Here is a 12,408-nt window from a genome sequence, read left to right on the forward strand (position 1 = left end):
CCAGGAGGGCCTGGTGTCATCACAAGGTTCTTATAGGAGGTGGCAAGAGCCCTCGGAGACAGACTAGAAGGGGATGTGAAGATGGAAGCGGAGACTGGGTGATGTGCTTTAAAGATGGAAGAGCGGGGCCACGAGCCTAGGAATGCAGGTGCTGCTGGAAGCTGAAAAACGCGAGGAAACCAAGGATTCCCTCAGGAGCTCCAGAAGGAACCAGTCCCAGGACCTTGACTTTGTCTCAGTGAAACTGAATTTGGAGTTCTGACCTTTCGAGCTGTCAGAGAATGAAAATGTGTTGCTTTAAACCACAAAATGTGTGAAATTTATTAAAGCAGAAATAGGAAATGAATACAGAATTTTATATTCAAAATGACGAATTAGAGTGTCTCCTGGGTAACATTTCCATACTATCTAAATGGAAACAAAAGGAAAGAAAATGGGAAAAATCATACTGAGTTGCATATACTGTGAGTTTCTGCACAGGATATATTATTAGGCACATAAAAAGGTAAAGGGGTTACTGGTAAATGTTTTTCATTCTAATCTCTGTGAATCTGAGCACTGTTTAAAATTGAGATACAATTTTCTGATCCTTTAAAATCAATAATCATCATTATCCTAGATAATGACGCAGGGTAGCAATGATAAACATAAGAAATAATAGTTGGCGACCGTTCTGAGTGCCCACCAGGATTTCATTTTATCAACATCACAGCGACGCTGTCTCTGGGTACTGTACTGCTATTTTCCTCGTCTTTCTGGCATAGATAGAAAAGTGAATACTTCTTCTGTGGTCACACAGATGAGATGTATTAGAGCTGCTGTTTGCCCCTCAGCCGCCTGTGTCAAGAGGCCCAAAAGGCAGTCAGAAGTTTGTTTACTGGTGATGCAATTTTTTTATAGTCTCATAGGACAAGCTTTCCGTGAAGATGAATAGTCTCGTAATCTTGGGTAACCCTGCTGGGACCAGGGGTTTTTTTTTCTTCCCTTTCTTCCTCACATAGAAATAGGTGAATCCTTCTTCTGAAATCGTGGGGGACTTTTTTTAAACACTGTGGCTTTGCATCATGAGGTTCTGTTGTTAGGACCAAGTTGACTTATTACTTGAATTGAAAGAAGATTCAAGTCAAATGGAAGGCTGGTTCTATCAGACATTCTACGTAAAATCAGGTGGAGGGAAGACAGAACAAAACCCAATTCTACCGTCTTGTTAGACAACCATACCTATGAGCTTCTCCACCCAAATGGTTAGACAACCATGTAGATGAGTGTTACCCAACAGAAATATAATGTGAACCACGTGTACAAGCAACATATGTAATTGAAAATTTTTAGTGGCCACATTAAAAAAGGAAAAATTAGCTGGCATGGAAGCTCACACCTATAATCCCAACTACTCAGGAGGTTGAGGTGGGAGGCTCGCTGGAGCCCAGGAATCTGAGGCAGCTGTGAGCTATGATCATGCCACTGCACTCCAGCCTGGTGACACAGTGACACCAGGTTTAAAAAAAAAAAAAACATGGAAAAGGTAGTCTTAGCAATTATTTAACTCAGTATAATCAATTGATAAGATATTTTACCTTCTTTATTTGGTCATACACATCTTCGAAATCCAGTGTGTATTTTACACTAACAGCAGATTTGAAGTGACTGACATTTCAAGTGCTCAGCGGCCAGCTCAGTGTGCGAGGAGCCCCCATATGGGACCCTGCAGATATACTGTTTCTATATGTAGCTTAGCGTATATCCCGATATCTGCTGACACCCTAGAATTAAGGAGAGCTGGAAATTCTCTTGCATTTGTGGGCTATCAAGAACGGTTCTGTAGGAAATAATACTGAGATCCCAGTATGCACTTTGCAGTGCCCCGTATCCCACCCAGGGACTGTGTACTTTGGCCATTAGAGGAAAGCGTCTTTTAGATTCTAGTGCCCTGGTTCTGGTGGGTAAAATCAACTCCTCTTACTACCCAGGCAGACATACCTACACATGCAGCTCGGATTCCAGCAACAGATTGTCACCTGGTTCCACCTTGGAGAGAAGTGGAGTGGTGTGTTTTCTAAGATTCCAAGCTTATTTTTATGTTGAGCACGTCACAGCCATTGAACTTGACCACTGCAATGGCAGAAATGGCAGTGTGTGCGCACGTGTGTGCGTGCGTGCGATTCATGCATAACACAAAGTGAAAAATGCTGTTTCTAGCCAGGGTTTTGGAGAGAGCATCTCCGAGCAGCTGTGGATGAAGCAGCACTCCAACACGATAGGGCAGAATGCCCCTCTGACCCGCACCCCTCTGCAGACCGCTTCGCGCTGTGAGCCCGCTTCATTTATTTCCTTTTGAGGTTAAGTCTCATTCCAGTCAGCTTGTTCGTCAAATTTGTGTTAAGAGAATTCTGTTTTTATGCTGAGGAAATAACACATCTTTAAATTTACTTTTACAAGTAGCTTTTGGATTTTTCTTTCACCAGTGTGGCACTGAGCAGTCTCATAGAGCGTCCTGTGGAAGAATATGAGAAAAACAAGATACAGTGTTTGCATTTAATTTTACTATCTATCTAAAGGTGGAAAGGTAAGAATTTTTTTTTAAGAGGGAGTCTTACTCTGTCACCCAGTCTGGAGTGCAGTAGTGTGATCTCGGCTCACTGAAACCTCCCCCACCGGATTCAAGCAATTCTCCTGCCTCAGCCTCCTGAGTAGCTGGGACTCCAGGAGTGCACCACCACGCCTGGCTAATTTTTTGTATTTTTAGTAGATATGGTGTTTCACCATATTGGCCAGGCTGGTCTCAAACTCCTGACTTCATGATCCACCTGCCTCAGCCTCCCAAAGTGCTGGGATTACAGGCATGAGCCACTGTGTCCAGCCAAAAGTCAGGATTTTTAAAAGCAACTCTTGCTGTAGTTGACATAAATGAGATTACAAGTGTTTTTCTAGTTAATCCTGATGCAAAGAACATTTCTGATTAAAGATCCTGAAGATCCCCAGTAAGGGGTGGTGTCACAGGGTCACATGTTTGAGAGCTGCAGCAATGAAAACATTTCACAGCTTATGCCAAAGGGGGTAAATTCTACACAGCACGCAATGGAACACACAGAAGATGTGGACTCAATGGGAGAAATTTAAATATATTAAAAACGGCATTTAAATTCCTGGTGAAGAGATTGTTTATTCAGTGACTCTCTAGATACTTGGGGAAAACAAATATTGATATCTACCTTTATATCAAAATAAATTCTTGCTCGACACAAAACTTTAATTTGATAGGCAAAGAGTCAGACATGGGATGATCGCTCCTAATGTGTTCAGGGAATAATATGTCAATTAATTAGGCTGTGTGGTGGGTTCAGGTTGGCACAGCAGACAGGGCCCATTTCTTTTTTTTTTTTTTTTTTAATTTTTTATTGGATTATAGGTTTTGGGGTACATGAGCAGAGCATGCAAGACAGTTGCGTAGGTACACACATGGCAGTGTGCTTTGCTTTTCTTCTCCCCTTCACCCACATTTGGCATTTCTCCCCAGGCTATCCCTCCCCACCACCCCCTCCCACTGGCCCTCCCATTTTCCCCCCAATAGACCCCAGTGTTTAGTACTCCCCTTTCTGTGTCCATGTGTTCTCATTTTTCATCACCCACCTATGAGTGAGAATATGCGGTGTTTCATTTTCTTTTTTTTTTTTTTTTTTTTTTAGACAGGGCCCATTTCTAAAGAATCTTGAGTGCTGGGCGTGAGAGCTGAGACTTGGCAGGGTGTGGCAGTGGGGAGATTCTCATGGACTCGCCCTGGATAGAGCCACCATCTAGGCGGATGCTCCTGCTTTTCACATGCTAGCCCGGTGTATTGCACTCTTCTGTTTGTTGCTTTGTTTGTGTATTTTGAGATGGAGTCTCGCTCTGTTGCCCAGGCTGTAGTGCAGTGGCATGATCTCAGCTCCCTGCAACCTCTGCCTCCCAGGTTCAAGCAATTCTCCTGCCTCAGCCTTCCAAGTAGCTGGGATTACAGGCGTCCGCCCCCACAGCCGGCTAATTTTTGCATTTTTAGTAGAGATGGAGTTTCTCCATGTTGGCCAGGCTGGTCTTGATCTCCTGACCTCAGGTGATCCACCCACCTCAGCTTCCCAAAATGTTGGGATTACAGGCGTGAGCCACTGTGCCCGGCGTATTACATTCTCATATGGTATTATGAAGCTCCTAAGCACACCGTGATTTTAGTCTTTTAGCTCTTCTAGGAGAGCCTTTCATTGGTCTGTGTAACATACCAAGTGGATGGAAACCTGCCTAATGGATGCTATAATAATAAACGCTTGTTGGTGCTGTTTGTAGTTTTCTTTTTTTTATTTCAATTTGGCTAGCAAACAGATCTTCCAAGCATTTATTTTTTTTATTTTTTAGAGAAAAAGAAGGGGAAACAAAGAAAAAGAGGGAAAAAGGAGTATTACTTCGTTCCTAAAATGGGTTTCAATAATGGCCGATCAATATTTTGAATGTTTAAAGTGGTTAATACATATTTTATGTGTTTAAAATGGAGACCTCTATTGTGTTTATTTGTTCGGGCTCTGAGTTCAAGTCCTGGATATCGTTACCAATTTTTTGTCTCGTTGAATCTAAATCTCATTATGTGTCTTATGTATCTGGGTGTTAAGATCTCTTATTGTTACATTAATCCTTTTACCCTTGCATCCTTGTAGCTTTGAAATCTATTTTATTAAGTGTGAGAATTGCAACTTCTGCTTATTTATTTATTTTTGCTCTCCATTCGGTTGGTGAGTTTTTTTCCATCCCCTTGTTTTGAGTCTTTGTATATCTTTAGATATATCGTTAGATTTTGTGGGTAATGTATATTTTGTGTGTTTAAAATGGAGAGCTCTATTGAGTTTATTTGTTCTGGATCTTAGTTCCAGTCCCGGATATCGTTATCAATTTTCTGTCTCGTTGAATCTAAATCTCATTATGGGTCTTATGTATCTGGGTGTTAAGATCTCTTATTATTACATTAATCCTTTTACCCTTGTATCCTTGTAGCCTTGCCTTTCATTGAAGAAAATTCTTCTTTATGTTAATGCTCTTTACTTTTTGGTGTATTTTTAGAAAGGGTCATACTGGTTGTTCCTTTCTATGTATAATGCTTCTTTTAGAAGTTCTTATAAAGCAGGCCTGGTGGTAATAAGTTCTCTGAGTACTTGCTTGTTCCTAAAAGATTTTATTTTTCCTTCAAATGTAAAGCTTAAATTGGCAGGATATGAAATTCTGGGCTGAAAGTTCTGTTGATTAAGTATATTGAATATTGGCCCCCACTCTCTTCTAGCTTGTAGGGTTTCCATTGAGAGATCTGCTGTAAGCCTAATAGGCTTACCTTTATGGGTAACTTGATCTTTCTTTCTGGCTGCCCTTAATATTTTCTCCTTCGTTTCGATCTTGGTGAATCTAATGATTATGTGCCTTGGGGTTGGTCTTCTTGAGGAATATCTTTGTGGTGTTCTCTGTATTGCCTGGGGTTGAATAGTGTCCTGCTTTGATAAATTAGGAAAATTTTCCTGGATAATGTCCTGGAGAGTATTTTCCAGCTTGACTTCATTCTCTCCGTCACATTCAGGTACACCAATCAAGTGTATATTAGGTCTTTTCACATAGTCCCATATTGCTTGGAGACTTTGCTCATTCCTTTTTATCCTTTTTTCTCTATTCTTGTCTTGTCATTTTGTTTCATTAAGTTGGTCTTCGACCTCTGATATCCTTTCTTCTGCTTGATCCATTTGGCTGTTTAAGCATGTACATATTTCAGTAAGTTCCCGTGTTGTATTTTTCAACTCCATAAGTTCATTTGTATTCCTCTCTATATTGTCTATTCTTTTCAACATTTCATCGAACCTTTTTTCCAAGTTCTTAGTTTCTTTACATTGGGTTAGAACAAGTTCCTTTAACTCCCAGAAGTTTCTTATCATCCACCTTTTAAAGCCAACTTCAGATAATGGAACACAGTCCTTTTCCATCAGGGCTTGTTCCGTTACTGATGAGTCCTTTTCCATCAGGGCTTGTTCCGTTACTGATGAGTCCTTTTCCATCAGGGCTTGTTCGGTTGCTGATGAGTCCTTTTCCATCAGGGCTTGTTCCGTTGCTGATGGGTTCTGATTTTGAGTATACTCAGCCTTCTTAGGCTGTTTTTTTCCCTTCATTGTAGATGAACCGCCTTTCTAATTAGGTTTCTGAGTCGACGTCCGACTTATTGATTCCCAGTGCTGGGATCTGAGCAACCCACTGTGGCAGCCTAAATAGCAGCGGTAAGACTGATGGTGCTCTTCTGCCCGGGAATCTCTGGTCTGGCTTCCCTCTTGAGTCCGCCACAAGCGGCTCTGACTTCCAGGAGCTCCAAACTCCGGTCAGTAGGGGAAGCAGTCCCGTTGGCTCTGCATGAAGAGCTGCTGCGCCGAGACGCCGGCAAAACCGCTGCGGCGGCCACAAGAGTCGCGCTGGCGACCCGTGGGGCTCCTCCACTGGGAATCAGCTGATCCGTGAGTGACGAAAATTTGTCTAAAGATGTGGCGTCGTCTCGTTCTCTGAGCTTTCACTGGGAGCTACAATCCCGAGCTGTTAGTGGTTGGCCATCTCAGATCGATCCTCTCTGTTTGTAGTTTTCTAAAGATCAGACATGGTGCTTGAGTTTTCCTCAGTGCTATACCAGTTCCCGAAGAAGAAGTTTCTCCTTTTATTCATCTCTGTATTTACCCTGCTTGTTACAATGCCTGGCACATTCAACAAACATTTATGCTGCATCATGGATGGCTGTGTTGACTCAGGGATACTGACTCTGCCATTCTGGGTGAGGCCTTGAAATTTGCATTTCTGGAGGGTTTCAGGTGCTGCTGATGCACCTGGTCAGGAGGCCGAACTCTGAGAGCCACAGGCCTAGGCAGGCATCGCCTTCTGCCTGGTCCCCTCCTTCCCCTTTCATCTTCCCACACCCCATTGTCCATGTACCTGACAGGGAGATTTACAAAAAAGCAAACTGGATGATACAAACGTCTTTTTCCCTTATGTTTCCTTGATTCAAACTCTCCAGTACCCTCCAATGCAGTCAGAGTGAGATCCAAAGCCCGTAACTCACCTACGAAAGTCCTCTGTGATCCGGCCCCCACCAGCCACCGCTCTCCCACCCTGCTGGCCTGCCCTCCAGGCTGTGCCTGCCGCAGGCTTTTCCCCGGTTTCCGCCTTGCCCACTCTGCCTGTGATGTCCTTCCCCTGCCATTCCCATGGCTGGCTTCTTCTTATCACCCAGGGCTCAGCTCAAATGCTGCCTCTGAGCCTCCCCAGCCCCAGAAGTGACTCTGTCTCATGAGCTGAATTTTATTATCTTTTTGGCATGTCGTTGCTTGGTTACCTGCATCTCCCTCACAGGACAGGCTGGGTACGGTGGCTCACGCCTGTAATCCCGGCACTTTGGGAGGCCGAGGTGGGCAGATCACGAGGTCAAGAGATCGAGACCATCCTAGCCAACATGGTGAAACCCCATCTCTACTAAAATATAAAAATTAGCTGGGCATGGTGGCGCTCACCTGTAATCCCAGCTACTCAGGAGGCTGAGGCAGGAGAATTGCTTGAATCCAGGAGGCGGAGGTTGCAGTGAGCCAAGACTGAGCAAGACTCTGTCTCAAAAAAAAAAAAAAAAAAAACTAACTACAGAGACACAGTCTCTCTGTGATGGGCCACTGTGTCTGCAGCACCTGCCAGGAGGCCTGGAGTGTTGTAGCCTTAAGAAAATATCAGTGGAATGAAGAAACCAATACACTATTGAAAGTAAAAAAATATCCAGGAAAAGAGACAAGCAAACGTATATGTATTTTGAGGGAGACCAACCTTCCCGGGCTGCCTGGGACTGAGAGGAGTTCCAGGCTTTGAGGATTTCAGTGCTGAAACCGGACGGTCCTGGGCAATAGAGACGAGGTAGGCATCCTGGCTCCCACCTGTGTGCACTGGAGACCTTCCAGCACTCTTGTGCTGAGTATTCATTCCTTGTTCTCTTTGTCATATCCTAGCACTGCCTTATTTAGTTCCTTCAGCTTCGTTAACTTCAAAGACAACTAAGCATTCTATAGCCAGGAAGCACCGTCACAGGTCATCCTGATACCGCTTTCAGGTAAGACCAAGGATTCAGTCTACATTTCCCTAGTTATCTCCTACTATTTGCTATTTTTTTTTTTTTTTTTTAAAAGCTTAGGTTGAAATTTAAACCCTTGTGCTCTAGCTTCAGGACAATTCAGGTTAGACTTTCACAAGGTAAGATCAAAATAAGCAACATGATTCTAAGGAAGAGAAAAATCCAGTGGGCATTGAATGTCAGAAAAAGATCTGGGAGCAAAGTGGACCAGTAGCCAGTTTAGTAGGCTCCACCCAATCCAAAACACAATGAGCGAATAAATTGTGTAGCGATACTCATAACTGTGATGGGGAAAGGTAACACGTTCCCATCCGGGTAATGGTACCTCCACTGTCCAGTAAGTGATCATTGATTTTGACAAGATGCTCTTTCCCGCCCTCCTGTTCCAAGTGCCGTCACTCCCCCGTCAACTGCCAGCACTGTCGTCACTGAGTTCCTGTCTTTTTCCTTTTAGACTGGAAGCAGAGTATAGGATTATGGGCTTAGTCCAGGGCCTGACAAAAAGGAGACTTTGGATTGGTAAATAAATAACTAGATAAGTAAATAACAACGTACATACCGTAAAACACAATAGCAGTTCTAAGTTTGTCCCTGCACTTTATTAAAGATGAATAGTGTGCTTTATTCAGTTAAAAACGTGCAGAGCCATTTTTCTATGATAATCCTAATAATAAAAATATAGCCTGACACTTCCTATGAAACAAATGTAGTGCCAGGTCCTTATGCACATGAACTCATTTCAAACAGGTGCATTGTGACTCTGTTTTACAGACGAGAAGACAGCATACCAAGGGTGAGTACTATATCCAAAGTTGCCTCGCAGGGATTGTAGCCTCTGTCAGCCGGATTCCATAGCTAGATCCCAGATTTGTATTGTTTATGTAAAATAGCAGAAGTGAGACCAATGACCTGGGGTTCTCTCTTCCAGAAATCTTGAATTAAAAATATCTTCATTGGGCACGGGGGCTCACGCCTGTAATCCCAACACTTTGAGAGGCTGTGGTGGGTGGATCATCTGAGTTCGAGGCCAGCCTGGCCAACATGGTGAAACCCTGTCTCTGCTAAAAAGACAAAAATTGGAGCACACCTGTAGCCCCAGCTACTTGGGACACTGAGGCAGGAGGAATGTATGAACCCCAGAGGCAGAGGTTGCAGTGAGCCAAGATCGTGCCATTGCACTTCAGCCTGGGCAACAGAATTAGAATCTGTCTCAGAAAAAAATAAAATAATAATATATATATAAAATATATATATATTTTCTGTGCTTTAGTTCAAAGCAGTTCTTGCAGTGTTCAAATGCTCTGTGTTAGTGTCAAGTGGCAATTCCTCACACATTTTGAGTAATTTTATCATGTTTGAAATAAATACAGTGAACACTCTGTTTTGATGTAAACAAGCACTCAGGTCCCATTAGAGAGTACACTGAATTTTGCATGAGATGTCCGTCACATGCCTTATCTCCACTTCGGCTTGTGGAATCATTAAAACATCATATATGTATATATAACATGTATATATAATGTTTTAGTGATTCCACAAGCCAAATACACACACACACACACACACACACACATATATTTGCAAGGATGAATTAAGGGAAGTGCTTTTAAAAGATCACTCTCAATAAACCAAGGCATTTTAAAACACTTCAATCAATTTCAGAGAGGTCTAGCATAGCAAATACAAAACTGACAATTAATGCCCACTGTTCAAATATCCTGAAATGATCAGAGGCCCCCAAGAGGGAGATATCTGAAGTGGCCACATTTGGTATCAGGTGTTTGAGTAAAGGGTGTTATTTGTCTTGGGATATAATTGGGGTCACCTACGCAGTAAAGAGGTTTAAACTTTATGCCTGAGCTATTAGTACGGGGCCAGCCCCAGACACCTTCATCAAACTCTGGCTCCGTTACCATCACTAACAATCGTTCTCTCACTGGGTGTTACCAATAAGATTATAACTGTTGTCAGAATCTGTTAGCCAAAGATTACTGACTCCGCATTTGAAGTTCAGCAGCTGTCGGGTTTGTGTCATGCGGCAAGAGTCTTCTTGATACAATGCATGTGTCCCGTGTGTGAAAGGCAGTTAAAGTACTATTAACTGTATGTATGTTGAATTGTGTACAGACACACTATTTTATGGATTTCTAAGGAGTTGTTTGCCATATTTGGAGGTACGGATCACTTTATCAACGGAAATTGTGTGAATTGCTCCCTTCCTCTTTTAAAAACGTGCACTGAAAAGGAAGGAACTAGATAATTTAAAGTCCAGAGTCATAAATAACATTATTGCATTAAAATGTATTGCTTTTCTGTCCATGAATACATGACATATACAAATTATATAAATATGGGAACTAATGATTGGAGATTTGAAACTGAAAAATTATAAAATCTGAGAGTACGCTTCCTTTTTTGACATTTCACCATTTTTAGAACTCTAGCATAATACGGAAATCCTGAATGGATTTATTACATATCAGTTTAGTGTATGAAATATAATTGAAATAATATAGTCTCTTATTGTATGGACCATTAAAAAATTTGCTTAAAATCTTATGGTTCATGCATTCCTGTTATGAAAAACTCTCTTTCTGGCTAAGATTATTTTAATGGCTCTCACTTTAAATGAAATCTTCACCATCTGTTCTTCCTTTTATCCTAAATACTAGAAGAAATTAATTTAAATGCACCATAAAAGAGCTATTTTATGTTTTTAAAATTCCTGTGTCTTGACTCTCAATCTAAATGTACGTTGGCGATCTCCAAAAACATCTGGAGTAAAACAGCTGCCCTTTGACATCTGACTTGGAATATTTCCCAGGGAAGACAAGAAACCATTCTAAAATGGATGTCATTACAGACTCAAATATATGTCCCCTCTTCCCTTGCCCTGACTGCAGTGTACCATTGCTACTCCTCTAATAAAGGACCAGCAGTTCTTGTACAGTGCTGCCGAGGTTTTATAAGTAAACTGAGTTTTTATACTCAGGTAACGTTTTCTTTTCCTCAGTATTTTATAAAATATTAGCACTTAAACATTTTATTGATTGATTGTATTTTCCCTTTGGCCAAACCTCAGGAAACACCGTTTCTCAAGTGTAGGGAATAGTGTTGGCAGAGGCTGATTTCAGCCATGTTCACAGGAATGTTTCAAATACCTGAGAAGTCACAAGAAAAGGGACCCAGGAACGCGTGCAGCCTCACATCTTGGTACTTGGCAGCGTCAGGAAGCAGTCAGCAGTGGCTCATTGTGAAACCGAAAAGACGTTTTCGAGGAGGGGACAGCTAGAACTCAGCCGGTGCCACCATTCCTGCCAAGTGTACTTTCTGTTATTTTTTCTTCTTTTCTGTGCACGTAATCACAACCTAAGAGAGGCTGCAGATGACATAAAATACGATGTCATTACCCTTGCACAAACGACACTGTGGCAAATTTGGCTCTCCATGACAGCTTTGGGAAGATTAGCAGTCTGTTCTTGATGCTGTGGTGACGCCGAGAATTCCAGCGTCGGTGTTGGGACACATCACGGGACAAAGTGTTCTCTGACCCAGTGAGGACACCTCACATCCCTGCCACACCGGGAGCTGCTCCCTCGGAGGACTTACTCTGCGGCACTCGCAGCGCCTGCACCCTCTTTACTTCAGCAGCTCCAGTGGTAGGGTGGCATTTCTCTGGGGCTGGCGTCTTGGAGCCTGCACCCTCTTTACTTCAGCAGCTCCAGTGGTAGGATGGCATTTCTCTGGGGCTGGCGTCTGGGAGCCTGCACCCTCTTTACTTCAGCAGCTCCAGTGGTAGGGTGGCATTTCTCTGGGGCTGGCTTCTGGGAGCCTGCACCCTCTTTACTTCAGCAGCTCCAGTGGTAGGGTGGCATTTCTCTGGGGCTGGCGTCTGGGAGCCTGCACCCTCTTTACTTCAGCAGCTCCAGTGGTAGGATGGCATTTCTCTGGGGCTTCTGGGAGCCTGCACCCTCTTTACTTCAGCAGCTCCAGTGGTAGGGTGGCATTTCTCTGGCGCTTCTGGGAGGCAGAACTTCGCTTCCATTGTTTCCTGTGGAATTCCAAAGATCTCAGTGACATCACAGAAGTGAATCGCTGTGACTGTGGGTGTACTTGTGCCACCACCTAGTCTTACAGTTTGCTTTTCTGTCTATGATCTCCCTGGAAATAGGGTGGCCTGAGAAAAACTGAGTGCTGCTAACAGCAGGAGGGTGAATGCCAATCACAATGGCAGGAGTTTGGAAGAGAAGAGACAGGGCGGA

At 43.0% G+C, this 12,408-nt stretch overlaps 1 long non-coding RNA gene across 2 annotated transcripts; it reads right to left on the reverse strand.

Moving 5' to 3' along the window:
• Positions 1-296: 296 nt before the first annotated feature.
• LOC118148585 (uncharacterized) lies at positions 297-12,180 on the reverse strand. 2 transcript variants are annotated; one of them, XR_004735446.3, is made up of 3 exons: positions 11,308-12,180; positions 1,981-2,494; positions 297-1,100 (listed from the first exon to the last, which is right to left on the reverse strand). It is a non-coding gene; the product is annotated as an uncharacterized LOC118148585 (long non-coding RNA). The 2 variants fall into 2 exon arrangements; XR_004735445.3 differs by lacking the exon at positions 297-1,100 and adding an exon at positions 1,107-1,763.
• Positions 12,181-12,408: the final 228 nt, after the last annotated feature.

This window comes from Callithrix jacchus, chromosome 16 (assembly GCF_049354715.1).
Source record: "Callithrix jacchus isolate 240 chromosome 16, calJac240_pri, whole genome shotgun sequence".
Lineage (NCBI taxonomy): Eukaryota > Metazoa > Chordata > Mammalia > Primates > Cebidae > Callithrix > Callithrix jacchus.